Raw genomic sequence first — 15361 nt, 5'->3', positions numbered from 1 at the left:
CATCCAAGCAATCTGGTACATAGATATCACCTAAATCTGAGAAATTTGGAATGGAGATTATTCAAGTTCACTGTCACAGTTTTCTATGGCTGCTGTCACAAATTACCACCATCTCAGTGGCTTAAAACAACACAAATCTATTGTCTTTCGGATCTGGAGGGGATAAAAATGAAGGTGTTGGCGGAGTTGCCTTTCTTTTGGAGGCTGTCGTGGAGAGTCTGTTTCCTTGCCTTCTCCAGCTTCCAAGGGCTGTGGTCTACAGTCTCTTTCTCCATCTTCAAATATCCTCAGAGCCAGTGGTGTGGTATCTTCAAATTGTTCTCTCTGTGGCTCTGACCCTTCTGCCTCACTCTCACTAGGATCCTTGTGATCACATTGGGTCCACCTCAGCAATCCAGGATATTTCCCTCATCTCAAAATCTGGACTCATTCACACCCATAAGGTCCCATTTGCTACATAGAGTGACAATGCCACAGGTTCTGGGGATGAGTATATGGGCATTCTTGGAGGATTGTAATTCAGTCCAACGTAGTCACAGGGCATTAGGTGGTAATGATGAGTGTTTAAACCCTGTTTCCCAACTTGAAGATCGGTGTCTTTTCTAATTTATCACAATGGCATCCCGTAACAGTGGTTGTATATAAACTTGTCTAGATTTCAAACTCTGTGACGTCAGGGAATTTCATCCACCATAGAAAACAAGTATGTGAGAGTTGGGGGGGGTGATTTTTTTCTAAGACAAAGGTATAGGTGGAGAAAAAAAGCTCAATTTTACTTGTAACTTGGATCATTTCACACTGACAGTTGCCTCCTTGGCCCTCCCTCTTGATTAATAAAGCAATAATGTAGATTTGTTTGTACCTCCTTTATTTGATGAATTCTGTTTCTAGCAGAAGAATAGCATTCCATCAGTAGGCAAATCACTTAATAGTTTTCAAACAACTATAATTCTTTCTCAGCTGTTCGTACATGTATGAAGAGAAGCAGAGAACTAAGGCTGTTGTACGGATAATTTAAACAGTAAACCTCTTTCGGCTCAACCATCTGATTATTTCAACACGCATCTGGATACAACCTTAATTGTTTTCTCTCTAGCATATTTTAGTGTACTTCCATTGCCTTTATATAAGCCACTTATTTCGTCTGTGTCTTAAATTCAACTTAACAAACGTCACTTAATGAGCAACCACTATATGACCAAAACTGTGCTCTCATCTATGGTGGCTCAAAATACAGAAAACAAAGAATCTCATTCTCTGGGAGTCTTCAGCCCCAACCGGAGAGGTGACACAACTACACCAATAACTGTACAATACGGCAGCTTGTCAAGGTCGTGATTGGGACAGAAAAATGATGATGGAAGTATCTAGAGGTAGAGAGATCCGTCAGTTTGGAAGGATTAGGGGAAACTTCTGGTGAGACTAGTATCCTGGAGGGTAGGGAAGAACTGGGAATGCAGGAGTAGGATAGGAGAGTGTTGCCGCAGAAACACATGGAAAGCAAGGAAACCTAGGACTAATCTTGGGAGCCATAAATTCTCTGGTGATACTGGGGAATGGGAAAGTACAAGGAGGTCCCAAGAACTAAGAGTCTGAAAGGAACAGGTGATGCCCAGCATCTAAAGGTGTCTAATTTATTAATCCCAATATCCTAGTAGTTTTCAACAAGTTTGCTGTGAGCAGATGATTAGGCGGTGTGTGGAGATGCTTTATCTAAAGGAGGGTGGGAGCACTGTGGGGGAGGGAGACGGGAGGGTGATACTGCCATCTAGTGGGTAGAGGCTGGGGCTGCTGCTTAGTAGCCTACAATGCCCAAGAGCATCCCTCAAAACAAGAATTCCCTGACCCCAAATGCCAACTGTGCCACAGATAAGAAACTCTGAAACCACTTTATGCAGTTGTAGTATTACTTTTCCTTATGGTACGGATGAGGAAATTGAGGGGTTTTGAGATTACAAATCCTGCCTGAGATCATTAAATAATAAATGGCCAAAGAAGAATAGGGCCACGTTAGAAGGCATGAGGAATGGGACTATGATTAGGGAGCGAATGAGATTCTCCAAATATGGGCAGGACAATCATGGGCGCCATAGTGAAATGACAAGGCACGTAAAGTGCTAAGCAGGGCATCTGGCACACAGTAGGCACTCAGTCATGTTCCGTGCTCCTCTGAATGAGAGCTGGTGCTTTCAGCGATGTGTCATCTGTGAGTGGGCTCTGCGGAATCCAGGACAGACCCGGGACTAAAGGTTGGTCTGGGACTAGGGCAGGTGTTCAGAGTCTGAACTGGAGAGAAAGCATGTGGAGTGTAGAGGAAAGGACACATGGAAAAAAAAAATGTTACCAACAGTGGTACTAGAGAGCCTGGGCAACCAATGAATGTGTTGCTACGTGTTTTGGGGGGCAAGAGGGTTATAAAGGTGACTCTGGTTTTGAACATGAGAAATTCATTTTCCCCTCACTACCAGGAAGTGAAGAGCTGCCATGTTAGGAATTACTACACTTCCTTAAAACAGACAAATTGAGGGGTGCCTGGGTGGCTCAGTGGGTTAAGCCTCTGCCTTTGGCTCAGGTCATGATCTTAAGGTCCTGGGATTGAGCCCCACATTGGGCTCTCTGCTCAGTGGGGAGCCTGCTTCCCCCCCTCTCTCTGCCTGCCTCTCTGACTACTTCTGATCTCTCTCTCTGTCAAATAAATAAATAAAATCTTTAAAAAAAAAAAAAAAAAACAGACAAACTGAGACACAGAAAGGTAAAGCAATTAGTTCAAGGTCACACCACATTTTAAGATTTCTTTAGAAACTTACAGAGAAGGGGAATCTGACCTTTTTGAAGATACAATAACTAAATCTTTATAGGAAAGATAAGGACAAAATGACATTTTCTTTAATAATGCTTCCAAAAACAGGTTTAACATTTATTTTGCTACATACCTGTATAGATGAAAGTTACTTTAACCTCTAGCCAGGCTTTCTGGCTGAATGAGATATGTCGAGGTATCAACGAAGAGTTTCCAAAAAGCATGGAGTGAGATTCTACTTTCTTTGTCACATTTGCTGCATTATTAAGAGAAAGCCAAAAAAATAACCTAGATGGAGAGGTAACAACATGTGGAAGAGAAGAGAAAACCAGTGGTAGCTGAAGCCTTGGGAAATTTATGAATGGAAGAAAGTACCACTAATTTTAAATGAGTACCTGTTAGATGCCAACAACTGTGCTAACTCTTCATGGGCACTATTTTATTTTAATCTTCATAACTGTGTAGGATACGTATGACCACTGATAGATGAGATCTTTGAGGCTTAGAGAGGCTTAATGATTTACCTAAGGTCACATACCTAGGAAGCAGTGGAACCAATATTCAAACCTCAAGTGTTGAACTCAAGTGCCCAAGATTTTACCCGTATTATAAACGTATGGCTAGAAATTAGAAACATAAATTCTTCCCTGTTTTGTATAAAGAAGATTGGATGCGTAGTTGTCATTCAGTGGAGCCAGGACACTGACAGAATGGCTGGTAGAGAAGCAGCATGCCTCCTTCCCAAATCCCTACCTTTACTCCCTCCTTATCAATGCTGTACAGTGGCTTCCTGATCTCACTCTTACCATTTTGGCACTTCTACCAAAAATTTGAATTCAGCATCTTCACTGTGCATTCTATGAGTAGAGGATACAGCCATGAACAAGAAAGGCAAGGTTTCCAATCCCAGGAACAACACATTCCAGCAGAGATAAGCAACTCCACGGATTTTTTTTTTTTTTTAAGGCAGTCATATAAATGTTCTGCACAAAATTAAAACTATGGTGATGTGATAGAAAGACAATGGGTGGTTACTTCACCTGCTTGGGAGAAATGGCCTCTCTGAGGTCAAGATCAAGATCAGTGCCTGCCAAGAACAGAAAGGAAATGTTCTAAGCTGAAAGAACTAGGGCCAAGACACTATCATTGGCACAGAAAGGAGCCCGGTGAAGATGGAGAAGCAGAGCAGCTAAGTGCTCTTAGAAGCTAAGAAGATGCTGTAAGATACGGTTGAAGAAAGGCTAAGAGAAGGAGGATAGCAGGAGAAGTAAGATTGCCCAAGTCAATAGAAGGGATTTTAATTTTCTTCCCAGAATAATGAGATGCCCTTGGGAAAACCATATGCCCTTTCACCCAGGGACTAATGTTCCCTGTTAGAGAAGATTTTAAAGATACCAAGAAAAACAAATTTTACTTTGACTTGATCAGTTAATATTTCATATGAATAAGAGAGAAAGTGAGAGAACCCCCCCCCAAACTCTTTCACTAGCTTCATTTATATCTGAAAGGAGAATTTTTGACACTTCAATCCATCAGTGGGTACCATTAATCTGCATCTTGTGTTACAAGAAGCTGCCTTTCTTCTCAATTTTCCTTTTCTTTTTGTTCTCAGGAAATTAATTCATGTCATTTTCATTTGAAATCCTGTGGCATTTGACTGCACAGGCACTTAGAGGCATCTTTCTATGACTTGAAGCTTAGCGTAATGGCATTGCTTGTCGGCAGCATTGCTGTCCACCCAAAGAAGGGAATCTGGACTGTTGGGCCCCTCAGCCCCTAAAGGTACCTATAGATAATGGCTTGATACAGGACTGTATCAAGCTCTAAAAGATCCAACTTTGGTGAGTGATGCTGGCAATTTGGTTCTTAACATTTTTCCAGTATTATGTTTTGCTGTGAATGGAACATTTGAACAAGTGTTTATAAGATGTCATCAATTTCACCTCGGAAATTTTGCTTTCTAAAAAGGCTGTATTGGAAATTTTGGGAGCATTTTCTGCGGTTTCAGAGTCTGACACATTGATTTATTTTATGAAAGGTTGACTAATGTCAATCATCCTGTTCTGTTGATCTACACAAAAACACTTCTCCAGGCAGACATATTCCAAGAAGAGCATAAAATTTAAGAGTCCTAAGGGCGCTCAAAGGCCGTCTAGTGGGTCACAGACTTTAACACCTTTCACATCATGAATAGGAATAAATATACAGTGGCTTGAAAGAGTGTTTCCAGCTCTTTATTTTAACCAGATATGTACGAATCAAACATTACTAAATAAAAATTAGAAAGGAAATTATAGTTGTAAAAATATGGGACAGAAATAATCACAAATGGAAGGTGTTTGCTTTCAATTCAAAAATTAATAAGATAGACCCACTGTGTTGCCCTTACGTGTCCCATTTTGCAATCGTGGGCCAGTGGAAGTCTAATCAAGGATAATGTGTGGAATTACATATCCAGTTGAAGCCTGCATTATAGACCCACCCACCACCACAGCCTGCGTTCTGAGCCACTCCAGTGACAGTTTTAACTGGTAGTTCATTCTCTGCTTGGAGAGCTTTATTTTTAGCAAGTGTTTCATTATATTGCATGGAAGTTGCGAGTAGTCTCTTTTTAGGATGTCACACATACACATGCACAAATAGTAAACAACAAGTTTGCACATTAATAAAATTTTGTAAACTCTAAACCTTGGCATTTCTTAAATTACTCTCCCCCTCTCTAATCCCAAAGCTGTTGCCTTTGTTTGAATCCCCATAATCTCCCATGGTTTCCAAATTGTTCTCCTAGGTCCAGTTGTTCTCCAATTCATGTGCATACTGCCTCTTGTGAGGTATTTTGAAAATCCCAAACTTGGGGCACCTGGGTGGCTCAGTGGGTTAAAGTCTCTGCCTTTGGCTCAGGTCACGATCCCAGGGTCCCGGGATCAAGCCCCGCATCGGGCTCTCTGCTCAGCAGGGAGCCTGCTTCCCTCTCTCTCTGCCTGCCTCTCAGTCTACTTGTGATCTCTGTCTGTCAAATAAATTAATAAAATCTTTATAAAAAAAAAAAAGTCAGATGCTTAACGGACTGAGCCACCCAGGTGTCTCTTCCTCCTGTCTTTTTGAGAATACCCAGTCTAACAGGTATGAAATGGTATCTGACTGTGGTTTTACTTCACATTTCCCTGATGACTAGTGATCTTAAGCATCTTTTCATGTACCTGTTGGCAATTTTATGTCTTGTTTGGAAAAGCATCTATTTAGGTCCTCTGCAATGTGGCATAACTGTTATCTTAGGGAAAACGTGAACTTCCACAAGATTTTTTGAACTTTTACCAAAATCCTTTTCAGGAAGATTGCCAACTGAAAGTTGTAGCAAGATGTCAAAAGTTCAATCAGTTACCAGTTACCCAGTGTTCAAGCAATATATTCAGTAAGACCACACTCCACAATGCATCTTACAGTAGTCACCTGTCACAGAGGGTACTTATTTTACATCGAATTTCCCCTCTAAAACTCATATAGTTGTTGCTGACTTCAGAAAAAAAAAAATCTGTGTAGTGAATCCAAGGATTGCCAACCCCCTCCCACTGTGAAAGTTGAGTCTGAGTCCTATTTCTTTAGAAGTGCTTATTTTTGGTGTTCAGGGGATGAGTTCACTCAAATGATAAAAGTATTTCCATTTTCCATGTAAATACAATAGGCTATTATTATTATTTTTCAAATCTGAAGCGTCTCCCAGTCATTTGCTTTCCTCAAAAATGCTATCTATGGGAGAAACCTGAACATTTAAAAAACAAATGCAGATTGTTTAACGTTATTTTCATCTCGTGCCTCTGAAGGAGCTGGAGGCCTGGCATCACAGATGTGCTAATGCATCTTCAATGTGAAGAGAACTGAATTTTGAAATCTGTGCACTTCATTTCCTGAAGACACAATAGTAATATGGCAGGGAAAACAAGGCTATCATATCTTGAATCCGCACTGCACGGCAAATGCTAAAGTAAAGTGACATTCTTTAGGAGTTGTTTAGTATCAAGTGCTGATTTTGCTAGATAAAATGCAGCTGTCTTCTCAAACTACACAACTGGATTCACACCATCTACTAATTCCTGGTGGAGTTTTAAAGATACCTTTATGGCCAATTTTCTTCTCCGTGCAAAGCATCCTAATTTAGACAGTACAAAAATACCACCATGTAGTTTCTATGCACAAATACCATCTCCCTTAGAAATATTTGATAAAAGAGACTGCGTTCTACCAGGGCTTGGGTCACCATTTAAAAAGTAACGTAATCGGGTCTAAATTGAATTAGGATCGGTTGCCAAATTGTCATACAATTGTCTCCATCAGCTTTCTTCTTATTACTTTAAGTCATGCCTAGAATTTGTCATGTTGCCTAGTGGACCTGAGAATGGGAGGATTCTCTCTTAAGATGCTCCCTTCTACCACAGAGGTTCTATTCCACAGATGTTCCCTTCCTTCCCAGAGCTCATTTGCAACGGATATCCTCCTAGAAGGAAAATTTTAAGATTGCTTCCAGAATCTGAACTCTTTTGATCTCTACTTGGCATCGGATAGTGTGATCACCTTTCCCATGGCTGAATACCTAATTTAGCTCATCTCAGCCCTGCTAATCTTGGGACCACAAATTGTTTTGTTTTTTTCTTAGAATGTACATTCTGCAAAATGGCAATCCTGCCTCCATCAACTCTATGCTAACATTCATAAGCTCTTCACACATTTAGATTTCCTGCTGGGAAGTCCTCTGGGATTGCCCCCACAGAGAGGTAACAACTACCTCCTCTATTCACCCAGCTCTTTATACTTACAGCTGGTAAAATTCTGCCCTTGTTGTATCATCATTGCTTGTAATTGGCCTGCCTACTATCTACCCACTTTCCTCCCCACAGAAGATAGCTCATTCATTCACCAATCAAGAGGTAGTAAGAGGCCAAAAGGCCAGGCATGGTGCGAAATAACATGGGTACCAATAAATGTTAAAATAACCAGGTCTTCAGCAGATCAACTAGTAATGTATTTTTCCCACTCATCCGTAAGGTTGTTTTTTTTTTTTTAATTTTTCCTACTTATTTCTAGTAGTTATTTCTAAGGAATAGTTACATATTTAAAATAGGATTCGTTTGTCCTATGCATTGCAGAGTTCCCCCATTGTTGTGGCTTCTTGTTGTACATATGGAACATATTTTCCCTTAATTATTTCTTCCATTTAACTTTCTCATCAGCATTTCTTTTTCAGAAGCTAGCTAGCACTAGAGATGGGGTGGCATGGGTAAGAAGAAAAGGCAGTGCCAAAGGTTCCACAGAGGAAACTCAGAGTGGTCTCCTAAAGTAATACAGTGAAGAGAATCAATCAGATGTTGAGCCATTTTTGAATTAGCATCAACAGATGTGGTTAGGGCAATGGGGGTAACAGAAGAGTTAGCGATAATTTTCATAATGCATGACACATAATAGGAGGTTAACACTTATCTGTTTAAATAAACAAGTGACCCATTGAATGAGAATTCTTCTTTCCTCCAAGTCCCTGTAATTGTTAAGGAAATTCGTTATTTGTAAGAGATAGAAGTTCAGGTTCATTGCGGTGATCACCCTGATTCTTCACTCTCTTTTGTCCTGTAACTTTAAAGTGGCCTCCCATGAAAGGTAGGATAACCTATCCCAATTCCTTGACAATAGGCTCAACCAAGTAATTTGCTTTAGCCAAGAGAAGTCAGCAAATTTGATTCATACAGAAACATGAAAATGTACTCAAGCCTTTCTGCTTCCTCTCTTGGGCTTCTACTATTGCCAAGAAATTTGCTTAGGCCAAGCTGATGAAGGGAGAGAGATATATGGAGAGGAGTGGAGTTGCCCCAGTGACCCTCGCTGAGTTTATTTTAGATCAGCTAACAGTGAACCCAGCCAAGATCAGAACAATTTAACCAATCTCTGACTGGCCTACAGACTCATGAGAAATAATAAATGATTTCTGACTTTAGCTACCAGGTCTGAGGATGGTTAATTACACAGCATCAGCTTGCTGATACAAGTTAGAATTCTCCAATGAAATTATTTTATTAGTTTTTCTGTTTAGTAATTGCAGTAAGTTCTAACATTTTGTATACCATAGTGAAAAGAATATCCGGTAAGAGCCAAAAGACATATATGCTTCCATATGTCATAGACTTAGACATTTATTCATTCAACTATGTGGATAATATTAGAAATACAAAAAAAAAAATGCTCTCATTAAATCAATCTTGCTTCGGGGGGAGAGTACAGACATGAGCCAATCATTTCTGTCCAGTGCCATAAGTAATAATAGGAAGTATCTGTTATAACCATGATCTCTGAAGCGAAATGACCTGAGTTAAAAACATTGCCTCCATCACTTCCTAGCTGGGTGCCCTTATTTAACCTCACCTCTACTTTCATTATCTATAAGATAGAATGGGAATGAATTATACCTACTTCATAAAATTGTTGAGAGAACTGCGTGAGTTGATATCTGTAACATACTTAGAACACACTTTGATCTTGACACTCATAAACTTATCATTACATGCCAGTTATTGCTTAAAAAAAATTAAGTATGAAGACATTGAAAAACAAGACTATATGGGGTGGGAACTGGTTGGCGGGTAGACATTGTAGAAACAGAAACCTGCAAATCTACCTGGACTTGAGTATCTTCATCTGTATTTCAAGGAAGAAGACTAAATGACTATTAGGCTACCTTATAGTTGAAATACAACATTCTTATCTAGCATCACATTTTGTCTAGCATAACGCTTGTAGTAAGTTCCCACTAAATATGGCCTTTTATCAATAAAGTGGTTTTCAAAAGAAGTTGGTCTAAAGACGTTAATTCACATGTCATTATGTGTGACGATAGAGGCAAGCTTCCTAAGATTATCACGGGATATTCTGGTCCTGTTTAGTAGAACTGGAAGTGAAAAGGGACTATCTATTCCCAGAATTTGTAGCATAAAGACCCAAATCATAAGTATGTATTATGCTTGAATAGAGCAGCTTAAAGCCTGTTAAGTCAAATTAATAAACACAATAGACACATCCATATTTTCTCAGTGTTTAAGCAAAGTTACTGAATTCCTTCTATTTGCTTTTTTTTTTTTGTATTTCTGGTTACAAGATGCTGTCCTCTGCTGTTTGCTGAAGATTACACCAGGTAAAGTCACCAGCACACAGTGAAATAACATGATAGTTTTGTTTCACCAACTAAATGCCTACAAATCAGGAACGGAGAACAAACACAGAATTCTGTATGTCCTTAGACAAACCTGCCTTGTTAATACCATGTTCCTCTTCTCCTGGGACATCTCATTTTGATGGCATTTGTCCTGTCCAAGCTTTTGGTCACTCAGATAGGCTACCTGGAACTGTGACAAAGTGACCGATCCCTCTGCTCATTGGGTAATTTTTTCCTCTAAAAGAGCTTTTATCAAGAAATTTCCTTGAACATATACCCTGTCATTGTTGACAGTACTTGCAACTTCTACTGAATGCATATCTACATTTATATCACTGTTAAATAATAATTTAGTCTGCATGTGAGTTTGTATGACAGTTAGCTTGCTTACTAATTATTTCAGTTCTCTTCAAGAAAGATCATTCAGTGACAAGTGTGGCAAATCCATTTCCCCACAGGGTGAGATATTCACCTCCTGGGATTCAGAGCTGACAACCGCAGCCTGCGTGCCTCTGAACATCTTAGATGTATTCCCCCAGACTATCTAGAAGTAGTCGCAAAAATGGAGCATTGGTATTGAGTCAATCTGGGTTCAAAACTCGTCTGTGTCATTTACCAAGCATGTGGCTTTGGCATCACTTTCTCCGCCTTTAAAATCTCCCAACAGGTTGTTTTGAGTTTTAAATAAAGTGATGTATACAAGAAGTCAGCAAAAGGCCATGTCTTATGGATGCCCAATAATCACTCGTTCGGGTCTGATCAAAAAATGAAAACCAAGTGACTAATGCAAGGTTATAGAGTGTGAATGGGTAGCTGACGTGGAAAAAAAAAAATAGTAGCTGCCGCCGAATGAGAAACCAAGCAGAAATGGGAACGCTTTCCCTTTTCCTTTTGGCTAAATAGCACTGATCCTTCCCTGCTGCTTTGTTTGATAGATTAATTCATTCCAAAAGGCTTTAAAGATGTCTGGTAGGTAGCTAATAATCAGCTTTGAAAAACAAATCATTGGCCTTTCCCTTGCTGTCAAAGTCGCTAAAAAGAAAATTTGCATTTCAAATGGCTTCTAGTTTACTTCAGAACCAGAGGGTAGACTTCTTTGAAGCTATCTAGAGCAACTAGTAAGTGTACTTTTTAATGGCTTATTAGTTGATAAACTGTAATTGGCATAAAGGGGCAAGAGCTTCAAAAGACAAAGTTACAGTCAACTGCCCACTAATGTTTTAAGTCCATCAGTGCAGCATTTATTTAAAAATAGAAGCATGTTGAAGCGATTCATAACTACATCAAAGCTCTCCAAAAAGATGGGGAAATTCCAATAAATCACAATCCGCGTGTAAAGGCCCATCCCCCTGCAGATGCTGACATTTAAGATACATATGAAGGCATGTGCTTAGTACCCAAATAAATGTATAGATGTAATTCTTTTTTAAATTTTCTAATGCTAAGTGAGAAAATATCCGTGTTCTATAAAGGGAACAGGAAAGAAAAAAAAGAACATTTGGTGTGAACTTGGATATGCCTCTGATGTTCCCTTAGTAAAAAAAAAAAAAAATCTCCTTTTTGTCTAATGACATTTCTCATTATGATTAACTCACTTTGTTTAAAACTGTTTTTAAGCCAAGTACATATTCTGAGCTCTCAAAAATAAAGAAAGTGAGCACAAAGATCATTAATTAAGGAGCCTGAAGCAGATACATACTTGCTCATCTCCAACATCTATATTTCTTTATTAACAGAATGTAGTAGAGAAAGAAACCAACATGAATGTAATATTAATGTTTCTTGGGCCCCTCCATCTTTCTAAGAACACTCTGTGAAGTTGAAATGTGCCACCTGCTCAGCGCCTACCCCCCCCCCTCCCCGGACCCCTTAACACGCAATGATGGAAAAGCCCACAACCAGGAGGAAGAATGTTGGAATTGAGTTGTCAAGCTGTCCTGGATGTCTTGTACAAACTGAACAGGCCAATTTACTGCAACACTGCATAGGCTGAAGGCTCCTATCTCGCCTTTACAGTGCTTTCTCATGTTGAGATTATCCTCCTGGACCAGTCTTCCTTCCCAGCAGCTTTTCAGTTACTCCTAGATGCTTTCTGATCAGCCTATCCTGGGTGATGCTACCATGTTAATCCTTACCTTGTGACCAGCCTGCCTGGCTAGGAGAGGAGTCTCTTACCCAGCAATCTGAAAGCAACAGCTCTCTGTGTTTGGTGATATTTCTGAATCTTACTGGAGATTTGATTTCAATGTCTTCCCCTTTGTAGCTCCAACGCCTGGCTTTCAGGATGGAAACAGGCAGGCTTTTAGAAAAACAAAACAGGGTAACTTCTCACACCCAACCCCTGAGTTTCTTTGCCTATTACTAACCTCCGAGCCTTGGGGGTTGCTTTGAAACGCAGCTGTTCTGGCTCTGCCCTCCAGGTGGCAGCGGTGCCACACCGCAGAGGCTCCAATCCCCTCGTCCCCGACTTCAAGTGTTAATGCAATTGACCAATCAGTGCTAAGATGATGGGAGGTAATTGGGTAATTGTATTTTACTGATCACAAGCAGAGAAAGGGAAAGGAAAGGGGGAAAGGAAAAGGGGCAGAGGAGGGAAGGGGACTGCAGTCCGAGAGGAGATTTGGGGAGCTCGGACCCAAGACGTCAGGACGTGGCATTGGCTGAGAGAAAGCCTAGAGCCGCAGGAGGTGCCGCGGGCACAAGGAGCGCATTTATTTATCCGGGGAGAGCGGGCGGGGTGGGGGTGGGGGGGGCGGGAGAGGAAGAGAGTTCGAGCCGAAGTGGATGGACGGGGACCGGGGTTTCTGCCGCGCAGGGAGCCGCGAGCCAGGGCGATGGCGCTAAGGCCGGCGCGAAGCCGCTGCGCTCCCGAGAACGCGTCTCCTCGCGGAGGACCCGCCGGCGTCGAGAAGGTCTGCGCGAAGAGAGACCAACTTGTGGCTCCCGACGCAGCTGGAAATGAGATCAAAGCTGCAGTTTCCTTCGAGCAGGAGGAGAGGAGCCAGCGATTAGGGATTTTTTTTTTTTTTTAATTTTTAACCTCCTTCGTTCCATTTTCTGTTTTCCGTTTTTCTTTTCTTCTTATTTTTAAATTTGCCTCACACCCCGTAGGTCCCCTCACTTCGCCTTCCTCCTTTGAAATAAAAAGCCTAGTTTGAACTTCTTTCGCCGCGGCGCCCCCCACCCCCCTCCGGATGCGCTGCCCGCTGATGGAGGAGAAGGGGACCCCGGGGCTGGCAGGGGCCACCGGCGAGGGACCGCGTCACGCGTCTCCCCCGTGATCCCGGCCCTGCTCGCGGAGTTCTGCAACACCTGGAGGATCTGGACCGGGCGCCGGGGGTGGGGGCGGGGACAGAGGAAACGAAAGCCACCCCGAGCCTTAAAAAAAAGAAGAAGAAGAAGAAAAAAAAAAAGTAGAGGGGGGGCGGTGGGAGGAATGGGCTTCTTCTTGACAGCTGACGGAGCCTTGAAATTTTCCTCCACTACCTCCGCCCCCGCCCCCGCCCCCGCCCCCCGCACTCCATTTAACGTGAGATTATGAAATTGCAGAGGCGGTGGAGGGAAGGAGACAGGATATAACGGGGAGTTTGGAGGGAGAAGGGAAGGTGGCTGGCCGGGTGGCTGAAATCAAAAATCCAATTGCGCACTGGGTTGTGATGAGAAATCTAATCAGATCTTTGGAGAAGGGGCCGGCCGGAAGGCTGGCGAGTGGGGGGAGTTGATCCCCAAATTCTTCGAAGGGGTGCTGGGGGGTGAGGGACCAACGATGTAAACGGAGACTTTTTTTGGTGGCGGTGGCGGTGGCGGTTGGGTGCCTTGCAAAAATGAAGGATGCGGGACGCAGCTCTCTCTTGGAACCGAACGCAGTGGATAAACTGATTGTGCAAGAGGAAAGGAAGAAGGAAGCTTTTTCTTGGGAGACTTGGATCTTAACACAAATGTGTATGTGTGCACACAGGGAGCCTTGAGAAATGAAATAAACCAGTGTCAGACCCACGGGGCTTGGTGTGTTCTGACATAAATAAATAATAATAAAACAGCTGCCCCCCCCCCAAAGGATGATTGGAAATGGAGAACGGAGGATCCACAAAGAAAAAGTATTTTCGTTTTTCTCTATAAAGGAGAAAGTAAGCCAAGGAGATATTTTTGGAATTGAAAGTTTGGGGCATTTTTTTTTTCTTTTCTTTTTTTTTTTTTTTTTTTTTTTTAGGAAAGTAAAGACCTGCTATGGTGGTGTTTTCTTTTCTTTTTGAATTTCCCACAAGAGGAGAGGGAATTAATAATACATCTGCAAAGAAATTTCGGAGAAGAAAAGTTGACCGCGGCAGAATGAGGCATTGATTGGGGGAGAGAAACCAGCAGAGAGCACAGTTGGATTTGTGCCTGTGTTGACTAAAATTGATGGATAATTGCAGTTGGATTTTTCTTCATCAACCTCCCCCCTACCCCCCTTTTTTTTCTTTATGGTGTCAAGATCACGCGTTTTCTCTTGTTCTTAACCACCTGGATTTCCATCTGGATGTTGCTGTGATCTGTCTGAAATACAGTGAGTGATCCTTATTTTCTTACTTTATTGATGAAGAAAATGCCCGTTTATTTATCATTCCTGGTTCCTTGATCCCTTCACCCCCTTGAGTGGGATTCTTAAAAGCCTGGCTATTGGGGGCCAGAAAATAGGGAGAGGGTGGCCCAGGCATCTGTTCCATCAGGTTGTGCCCACCAATAAGCCGGTTTGCTATAATGATGCAAGTTGTCTGCATCCTGGGCAAATGCCTTTGCAAATGTTCACCAGGAAAAAAAAAAAAAAAAAAAAAAAAAAAATCTCCCCAAGAAAGCCACTGCAGTGTGGGGTGCCTGAGCTGTGTGACTGACACTCTCGAATGCATTTAAGTTGCATGGCAGCCTTGGAGTTAAGAGGCACAAATGTTTAGCCATTGGAAATCGAAGGGACCCAATTTAAATTTCATTATCCAACCTGACATTACAGATCAACAGAATGTATTAACACAAAAATATGACAATAAACCAAGCAGATGAAGGATGGCCATGGGGGGGGTTGGGGGGGAGGGAGGGAGAGTGGGCATGGGGGAGGAAGTGGTGGAGAGAGGTGACTGCACTTGCCCCCATCTCTCTTGCATACACATGCTCAAATGTGGTCTTCAGATTACCTAGTTCTCCCCAGTGCTAAGAATGGAAAGGAGGACCCACTTCTTTTTAACCCCACCCCTTTCAAACTAACCACTTCTTTGGATAACAGAAAGGCTGCCCAGAGATAGAAGGCAGCTTGGGCAGTTGACTTGGGTTTTGCCAGAAATCTTCCCAACATCCCCAAGACAGGGCTCTTGAGAAAAAAAGCAGAAATCGAGTGT

The 15361-nt window shown here is 41.8% G+C and overlaps 1 protein-coding gene across 14 annotated transcripts in view; it reads left to right on the top strand.

Annotated features, from left to right (window-relative positions):
• LRRC4C (leucine rich repeat containing 4C) overlaps window positions 1–15361 on the top strand; it is a 1100263-nt gene that overhangs the window by 926503 nt on the left and 158399 nt on the right. For 3 of the 14 annotated variants that reach the window (XM_082748985.1, XM_082748986.1, XM_082748987.1), the window contains exon 1: window positions 12554–14538. The exons of 10 other annotated variants lie outside the window; for them this stretch is intronic. The gene's annotated coding sequence lies outside the window, so the exon portion shown is untranslated. Of the gene's footprint in view, window positions 1–9953; window positions 9972–12553; window positions 14539–15361 lie in introns of those variants that run through there. One more of the 14 variants, XM_082748992.1, reaches the window with a different exon arrangement.

The sequence above is a fragment of the Mustela nivalis genome (assembly GCF_964662115.1).
Source record: "Mustela nivalis genome assembly, chromosome: 9".
In the NCBI taxonomy this organism is placed as follows: domain Eukaryota; kingdom Metazoa; phylum Chordata; class Mammalia; order Carnivora; family Mustelidae; genus Mustela; species Mustela nivalis.
This window is presented reverse-complemented; position numbering and strand designations above follow the sequence as displayed.